The following is a 9663-nucleotide window of genomic DNA, read 5'->3' as shown; positions in this document are numbered from 1 at the left end:
GTAGGGATATAAGTCTGCAGAGAACTTGGATAGCTTATCTACGAACAATCTCTTTTTTATCATTGTCAAGGTTCACTAACCAACTCCATTGGCATCATTTGTTGTTGTTGATTTTAGCATGAAGCTGGGAACTGAGTGGGTGGGTAGATAATCGCGTGGAAAACCCGGAAGCGAAATGAGCGCACTGGATTCGGCGATCGCAACTCAATTGAAGGCAATTGACTTTACTTCCTGGTTTCCCACATAACAGCCAGCCAGGTTGACAGGCTGGCTGGCTGTCGGGAGGGAAAGCAGCAGGGAATCGGAGGGGAGGGAGGGAGAAATCATAGGCCATGGAGGACGTGGGTGGGGGGTGTTTTGATGCCGGAGGTGGCCATCGGGGGGGTCTCGACCCTGGGGGGTGGGGTCTCGACCGTGGGGGAGGGTCTCCACCATGGGGGCTCTCCACCATAAGGGGGTTCTCCACCATCGGGGGGTGGGTTCTCGTGTAAATGTTAGTTTAATATCCTAAGCAGCAATTTCTGAGATGGGGTGAATGAGAGTTTGTGATCCTATGCCAGAATTTCTGCTCAGTGGGTGGGTTTTGATTTTTTATTTTTTGGCTCAGTTGAGTGGGTTTATTATCCGGGGATGTAGACTCGCCATGGCATTGCACATGGGGAGTCAAAACCAATGCAACTTTTCATGTTAACCAAGGGAGATATTTGAACTAAGACAGTGGGGGGAGGGTGAAAGAAAGGGAGAGGGTGAGAACAGTGAAGGCAGACTGAGTGAGGGGGAGAGGAAGGGTAGGGAACAGAGAGGCACCGAGGGGGAGGAATGGGGAGGGGAGAGAGGGTGGATAGAGGATGAGGACAGGGGAGGAGTGGGGTGAGCGAGAAATGATAGGAGAGGAGGGATGATAAGGGAGAGGAGAGAGGGAAAATGAAAGAGGAGGGGAGGAATAGAGAGGGAGTAGGAGGGGGGGGGAGAGGGAGAGAAGAAGGTGAGGTGGAGAAGGATGCAAAGATGGAGACAGAGAAAGCCAGAAAAAGAAGGGAAGAGATGGACCACACAAAGGCAAAAAATGGATGAGAATTGGAAACACATTTGGAGTTCCATAATTTTTATTGACTAAACGGCCAAGCTCTTATAAAACGTTATGATTCTTTCAAGTAACTTGAGTGCAGAATCTTCCAATATTTCAGATGTTGTCAACATTCTTAAAAATATAAGCCATGATGTGGAGATGCCGGTGATGGACTGGGGTGGACAAATGTAAGGAGTCTTACAACACCAGGTTATAGTCCAACAGCTTTATTTAAAATCACAAGCTTTCGGAGGCTTCCTCCTTCCTCACCTGACAAAGGAGGAAGCCTCCAAAAGCTTGTGATTTTAAATAAAGCTGTTGGACTATAACCTGGTGTTGTAAGACTCCTTACATTAAAAATATAAGTTTGTGCACAAACTCAACATTGATTCAGGATGTTAACAATTGAGTATTTTCAGTTTATTTAATTTAATTGAGTGGTGGCTGCAAGAGTGAATAGAGACCCAACACAAACAACTCTCAACCAAACGTTTGCCTGAGAGAACTGAGAGACCAGCTGCAATCCCTAAGTTTTTCTTGAGATGTGTCAATCACTGGTTTAAAGGGCCAATCAACTTCTGCATGAATCTTGCCTCCATTTCACTGGCGAATTTGAGAAGCTGTGGAAAACCCCTGCAGGTAAGGTAAAATTCGTTTCAGGTTCAGAATCCACAAAAAATTAAGTACCTCAACTGTTTAAATTACCTACATTGTCCCTTTAACAAGCCAGCCGCCGGCATTAATACGGGATGTGACTTCCGTGTTTTGGCTGTGTGCACGCATCCAAATGAACCTGGGTTAAACCCGAAAGTGGGCGTGTTGGAGCCGGGTTGCGGTCCCGCTGATTAAATCAACAATTTATACTGCCCACCTGCCCCCAGGCCACCCATTCTTGGGGTTAAAATTATCCCCTATGTATCAAGTGTCAGAAGAAAGAGGGGATCTTTCCGAGGACCCGCACCATCAGGTCCTTATTGGAAAATTGTGGCTGCTTTGTGGTGCTTCGTTACCTGAATGTGGAGCCAGCTATATAGCAGTCCCAAAGACCTTTCCCGGACCCCGATCAGCCCACTCTCGGTCGTCTTCCCCCCTCCCCCCACTTCTCTTGAACGACTGCCCCCCTGATCGCCTCCCCCCTTTCCCGATCGCTTCCCCCTTTCCTGTTCGCATCTGTTTCAGGTCAAAGACCTTACGTCAGGTTCTGACAAAAGGTCTTTGACCTGAAATGTTAACTCTGTTTCTTTCCCCATAGAGGTTGCCTGACTTGCTGAGTATTTCCAGCAATTTCTGTTTTTATTTCAGATTTCCAGCATCCGCAGTATTTTGCTTCTGTTTTTGTTCTTCTGGTTATGAGCAATTTTTTCTCTGAGGTTTGTGGGTCTGTGGAACTCCCTTTCCCAGAGAGTGGTGGTGGCAGGATCATTGAATATTTTTAAGGCTGGGTTAGATAGATTCCTGATTAACAAGGGAGTCAAAGGTTATAGTAGGTAGACAGGAAAGTAGGGTTGAGGTCGCAATCAGATCAACCATGATCTCATCAAATGGCAGAGCAAGCTCGGGGGGGGCGAATGGCCTACTCCTGCTCTTAATTCGTATGTTCATATGACCGAGTGTGGCATCAAGAAGCCCGAGTAAAATTGAAGTCAATGGGAATCAGGGGGAAAAGGAGTCATACCTAGCACAAAGGAAGATGGTAGTGGTTGTTGGAGGCCTATCATCTCAGCCCCAGAACATTGCTGCAGGAGTTCCTCAGAGCAGTGTCCTTGGCTCAACCATCTTCAGATCTTCCATCATAAGGTCAGAAATGGAGATGTTCGCTAATGATTGCACAGTGTTCAGTACCATTCACAACCCCATAGATAATGAAGCAGTCCATGCCCGCATGCAGCAAGACCTGGACAACATGGACAGCTTGGGCTGATAAGTGGCAAGTAACATTCGGGCCAGACAAGTGCCAGGCAACGACCATCTCCAACAAGAGAGAGTCTAACCACCTCCCCTTCACATTCAACGGCATTACCATCGCCGAATCCCCCACCATCAACATCCTGGGGGTCACCGTTGACCAGAAACTTAACTGGACCAGCCACATAAATACTGTGGCTACAAGAGCAGGTCAGATGCTGGGTATCATGAAGCGAATGACTCACCTCCTGACTCCCCAAAGCCTTTTCATCATCTACAAGGCACAAGTCAAGAGTGTAATGGAATACTTTCCACTTGTCTGGATGAGTGCAGCTCCAACAACAGTCAAGAAGCTCGAAACCATCAAGGACAAAGCAGCCCACTTGATTGGCACCCCATCCGCCACCCTAAACATTCACTCCCTTCACCACCGGCGTACCATGGCTGCAGTGTGTACCATCTACAGGATGCACTGCAGCAACTCGCCAAGGTTTCTTTGACAGCACCTCCCAAACCCGCGACCTCTATCATCTGGAAGGTCAAGAGCAGCAGGCACATGGGAACAACACCACCTGCATGTTCCCCTCCAAATCATACACCATCCCGACTTGGAAATATATTGCCGTTCCTTCATCGTCGCTGGGTCAAAATCCTAGAACTCCCTACCTAACAGCACTGTGGGAGAACCTTCACCACACAGACTGGAACGGTTCAAGAAGGTGGCTCACCACCACCTTCTCAAGGGCAATTAGGGATGGGCAATAAATGCTGGCCTTGCCAGTGATGCCCACATCCCATGAACGAATAAAAAAAAGGCCATATTTCCATTCCCCACAATAACTGTTTCCCTGAAAGAAACTAGCAATCTATTATAAATTAGGGGCAGTTATTTGCCGGAAGGCTCTAAAGTGCCAAACAGAAAGTTGGTCTGTTGCCACAAACCAGCAGCTTTCATCACCATTTTTTTCTGGTGCTGGCCCATTTTACAGCCTTCCGGCCTCAACATTGAGTTCAACGATTTTAGACCTTAACCAAAGCTTCTATTTTCTCTCAAACAGCGGGTGCTGAAGGACACCAGTTGGACAACAATCCAGCTGCTATCATCACTTTTTCCTGGTGCTTGCCCAGAAATTACCTGACTTATTAGGGTTGATTTTAACTACAGCCAGTCAACGGGCAGTGTGCGCCTGCCGCCTGCCTGTTATTGCTAGCATGAGGCTAGCCATTTTCAGGCTTGGGCTGCACTTACATGCTGCCGGTGCCAAGCGGGCACCCTGCTTAAGCTCGCAGGTTGTGGGAGGGCGGGAAATCGGCTGGCTCCCACACTGAGCTGAATGACAGCTGGGGCCTGGCGGGAGGAGGCGATCCCAGGGCGGGAAAGGGGATGCTCATATCCAGGCTAAAAATAGGCACCACACACGGTGCACCTATTTATATCTAGAGATCTACAGAGCATTACCATCGCTGAATCCCCCACCATCAACATCCTGGGGGTCACCATTGACCAGAAACTTAACTGGACCAGCCACATAAATACTGTGGCTACAAGAGCAGGTCGGAGGCTGGGCATTCTGCGGCGAATGACTCACCTCCCGACTCCCCAAAGCCTTTCCACCATCTACAAGGCACAAGTCAGGAGTGTGAGGGAATACTCTCCACTTGCCTGGATGAGTGCAGCTCCAACAACACTCAAGAAGCTCGACACCATCCAGGACAAAGCAGCCCGCTTGATTGGCACCCCATCCACCACCCTAAACGTTCACTCCCTTCACCACCGGCGCACTGTGGCTGCAGTGTGTACCATCCACAGAATGCACTGCAGCAACTCGCCAAGGCTTCTTCGACAGCACCTCCTAAACCCACGACCTCTACCACCTAGAAGGACAAGGGCAGCAGGCACATGGGAACAACACTACCTGCACGTTCCCCTCCAAGTCACACACCATCCCGACTTGGAAACATATCGCCGTTCCTTCATTGTCGCTGGGTCAAAATCCTGGAACTCCCTTCCTAACAGCACTGTGGGAGAACCTTCACCACACGGACTGCAGCGGTTCAAGAAGGCGGCTCACCACCACCTTCTCAAGGACAATTAGGGATGGACAATAAATGCTGGCCTCGCCAGCGATGCCCACATCCCATGAACGAATAAAAAGAAATCACATTTGGGCTCTAAGGATCCCTCCTGAAACAGGTTGGTGCTCCAGCTGCCCATTTCAGGTCCTTACCCAAGATAATGGCGGCCACAGCGCCAGTGTAAACAGGGCGGCAAATGACCCAATGCCATTTTTGAGCAGCTAGCGCCCTATTTATACCAGGGCAAGTGCGTTAAAATTGGCCCTATTGAATTTAATTTCACAACTTGCCATGGTAGTATTTAAAATCAGGATCTCTGGTTTGCTAGTCAACACTGTAACTTCTGCGCTACCATAGCTGTTAAACTAACATACCTAGTTCCACTAATTTTACTTGATAGAATGGTTTCCCTCCACAGAAGTTTGTAAATCTTGTTTTTAAAATTAAATTAAGCACTTCGGCTCCAAAACTCCATAATAGGGAGCATCTTGGCTGAAGTGCCAAGATCTGCCTATGGTGAACCTCTGCTGCTGAACCCTGACAGACCTTCTTAATTTGCCCACCAATGGTGGGTACCCACACCACTGGGGCTCATCTGGAGCCTGACGTATGGATCCCCACCCCCGCCCCACCCTCAACCCTGCTTCCTTCTACACTGATGTCATTGTAAGGAGCGGCTGGACACTTCAACCCCAACAACTGTCTGGAGTATTCAATTCTCGGCCTTGTTTCCAACCTTCCTGCTGCAGATTTTCGGGGCCTTTGTTTCAAAAGAATATATGAGGTACTTAATTTGCCTGCCGATGGTGGGTACCCATGGTTGCTTTCTATCATTTATGAGGTTACACATCTTCTGTGGATTAACTTCAGAAAAATGCTGCCAGCCAAAGTAATCAGAGTATTTTCTGAGCAGCCAGAAAGTTAGTTGCAATAACAACCCATTGCTTAAATTTCTAATTGCACCAAGGTGGATTCTTTTCATTGTACAATGTAATAAGCCTAAATTTCTGTCTGCATGGAATTTCGAGTGACTCTTGAGTGCTGGGCTGAAGGTGTAAAGTTTCAGTGGTTGGAACAGCATCAAGTCCAAATAAAAGGATTAATGTAAAGTTAAATAGAGGATATATCTCAAGCCTTTGTCAAAAAGTCAGAAGGTGCATAACTCAGGGTTGCAAAGGGTAAGGATATAAAGTTGTTTCACTAGTGGTTTATTTTTTGTTACATCACTCTCTCTTTACTGTGTCTTCTTTACATCATGTGGTATTAAAGGATATTAGGTTAAGTTTAAAAAATGCCTCTCCCCTTTATGTAGGATTGATGTAATGAGATGTGCTGGGAAGCACGGGATACAGCAGTTTGTATAATTGCGGAGAGTTTGCAATCTGCAGTGGGGATCGGGGAAAAATTGTCTGGTGTGAGAGACAGAGACTAGAGCCCCGATTTTAACTCGGAGTGGGAATCGGTCGGACGGGGGCCAAGGTGAGGGCCAAACCCCACTGGTCTGGACAATTTTAACTCCCAGGCCTCAACTGCATGGCCCCACGCTGGCGCCCGCCCAAAACTGGGGGGAAGCAGATGCTGGTCAGCAGGCGGGAGCATAATCTTGGGTGGCTGGAGGCTGCCGATCTGGACTGAAGAAACGGTCACCAAAACTCTGGTAAGTCGTGAGGAGGGGGTTTCGGAGGGTCTCGCAATCGGGAAGGGGCGGAGCCTGGGGCCGAGGAGACCTAAACTTTCCTTGCGTGACTCGGAGAAGCACTCCAGCCTCCTTCCAGCCCCACAAGGAAAGTAAAAAGACTTATCTGTTTAGGACTCTTCTAGTCTCGGCTCCTCTTCCCATTACATCCTGATCTGCATATTTAAAGAAGGATCCTGCCGGTCTCAGACAGGTTTCCTTGCCGCCTGCTCAGAAGAGAAGATTAAAATAGAAGACAGTGGGAGTGGAACAGGACGTCAGTGGGTCAGTCTCCCGGACGATTTTAACAGCCCACATGCCCGGTTTCCGCCAGGCAGATAGGGTTAAATTTGCCCCTTCAGAGAATGATAAATAGAAAACAGAAAGGCGGGGCCACCTAAAGGATCATGTGTTCGGTAGAACAGTAAAAACCGAGGAAAGAACGAGGGCAGAAGGAGAGCCAGAGGCAGAGAATGGAGGAGAGGAACATCGAAGAAAGGAGGCAAAAATAAAAACTGCATACAAAGAGAGAATGGAAGAAAATACATAATGGCATATTGTTCAGCCTAATTCAGGTGGGCAGTGATAAGAACTAGTTCTTGCAAAGGATACGCTCCACTGCACCTTGCCCATTTGTACACTGTTGCAGTCTTGCGTCAGAAGTGACATGCAATACGTCTGCCCATATATGGCTGAGCATATTTTAATGATATCAAATGGTGGCAATACGCCATCCAATGTATTTCCATCATTTGCGCCATAGCAACCATGGGTGCAAGGGATACCTGAACAGCTAGATGTCCCTGGCATCCAGTGTCACTATGACGACAGATTGGGCACTTAAATTATAAAAGAAATGGAAAGTCTATACAAATTATCTTAGGGAAATTAATTGCACAGGCTCGGGCAAGAATTTGGAAATTTAAAGTTTTTTTTCTACAACCTTTAACCAGCAATGGAGAGACCAGCAATCACACTACATTGCAGCAAGACCCAAAAGCCTGCCACAGACAAGCTCTGCTCTGCCCTGCCCTGCCCTGCCCCGCCCCGCCCCGCCCCGCCCCTCTCCTCTCCACTCCAACCTCCCCTCCCACCCCCAGACTATTAATTGTATCCATGTGATTTATATCAATTAGTGTTAATTGTATTCAGGTGTGCATATCAATTGGGCATGCTCTTGTATCCATTTATAGGAGAGCTGATCGAAGATGTGGGGTGGATGCAATGTGGAGCTTTGTGAATAAAGACTTGAAGCAACTGAAGACTAGGCACTAGTATTCTATCCTTCGCCCCCTGGCTATCCAGTTTGTAACACAGACAACCACCTGTTTGAGGCTAGGGAGCCTGACAAAAAACACGTAAATCAACTGGGATCAGAGACGCATCTTTGTGGCAGGCAGGGAATGGCTGACAACGCAGCCCAGTCCCAGCATAGTGGAAAATCTAGGCCAATTAATTTACAAAAAGTAATTCAAGTGGGGAAGCGATTTGTATTTATGTTTTAATTTAGTTGTTATATAAAAAAGTGCCTCTCTTGCCTGTTTGAACAGTCAGTATCCATGTGACGGCCTTATTGTGATACCTGAGCCTTGAAAAATAATGCCAAGTATGGAACTAATCCACTGCTAACAAACCAGTGTGATTGAGTTCATACTCAGAATAATATAAAATATTGATGTTTGTGTTGTTTGCTAAACAAGCCAATAAAACATTAGAAGTTAATTGAAAAGGGCCTTTTAAATTTATAGCCTTACAAATTGGTGCTGGCACAAACTGGGAACTTGGAACGGTCTATGCACCAGAATGGGTAGGCCTGAGGAATACCCAATATTGGATCTCTGACCTCATTTACATGAGACTGGCAAGCTGCAGACACCTGCTGGGCATCCCCGGGCAGCTCGCTGATTAAGAGGCTACTGCGTCACCAGCAGCGGCCCTCAGCTAGATCCTGGAAGGGGGGGGCCGATAGGTATGGGGGGATGCAAGTGGGAGGGAGGGGGTGATCGGGAGAGGGGGGTAGTGATTAGAGAAAGAGGGGAAATGATTAGTAGAGGGAGAAAGCGATTGGGAGAGGGGATTGGAAGCGGGGAGAAAGCGATCAGGTGGGGGGTTGGTAACCTTGACGTCCTATTTGATCCTGAGCTGATACCATGTCCTCTCCATTACCAAGACTGCCTACTTCCACTTCTGTAACATTGTCCATCTCCTCCCCGCCTCAGCTTATCTGCTGCTGGAACCCTCATCTGTGCCTATGTTACCTCTAGACCCAACTATTCCAATGCTCTCCTGGCCAGCCTCCCACCTTGCACCCTCCATAAACTTGAGCTCATTCAAAACTCTGCTGCCCATATCCTAAATCGCAACAAGTCCCATTCCCCCATCACCTCAGTGCTCGCTGACCTACATTGGCTCCAGGTCTCGATTTTAAAATTGTCAACCTTGTGTTCAAATCCCTCCATGACCTCACCCCTCCCTATCTCTTCAACCTTCTCCAGCCCTACAACCTTCCGAGATCTCTGCGCTCCTCCAATTCTGGCCTCCTGCGCAGCCTTGATTTTCATCGCTCCACCATTGGTGGCCGTGCTTTCAGCTGCCTAGGTTCTAAGCTCTGGAATTCCCTGCCTAAGCCTATCCGCCTGTCTACCTTTCTCTCTTTTAAGACACTCCTTAAAACCTACCTCTTTGACCAAGCTTTTGGTCACCTGTCGTAATATCTCCTTATGTGGCTCAGTGTTAAATTTTGTTTGGTAACACTCCTGTGAAGCACTTCAGGACATTTTACTAGGTTAAAGGCGCTATATAAATGCAAATTGCTGTCGTCTTTGGCAATGCAGGGGCCTCAAACAGCCGTTAGGTCCCCTATTTGCATATGCAAAGTGCCCACTGTCTGTTTCAGGTACGGGTCTTTGATGCCTCTTTTCTGCCTTTACCAATATGG

The sequence above is a fragment of the Heptranchias perlo genome, chromosome 22 (assembly GCF_035084215.1).
Source record: "Heptranchias perlo isolate sHepPer1 chromosome 22, sHepPer1.hap1, whole genome shotgun sequence".
NCBI lineage: Eukaryota > Metazoa > Chordata > Chondrichthyes > Hexanchiformes > Hexanchidae > Heptranchias > Heptranchias perlo.
This window is presented reverse-complemented; position numbering follows the sequence as displayed.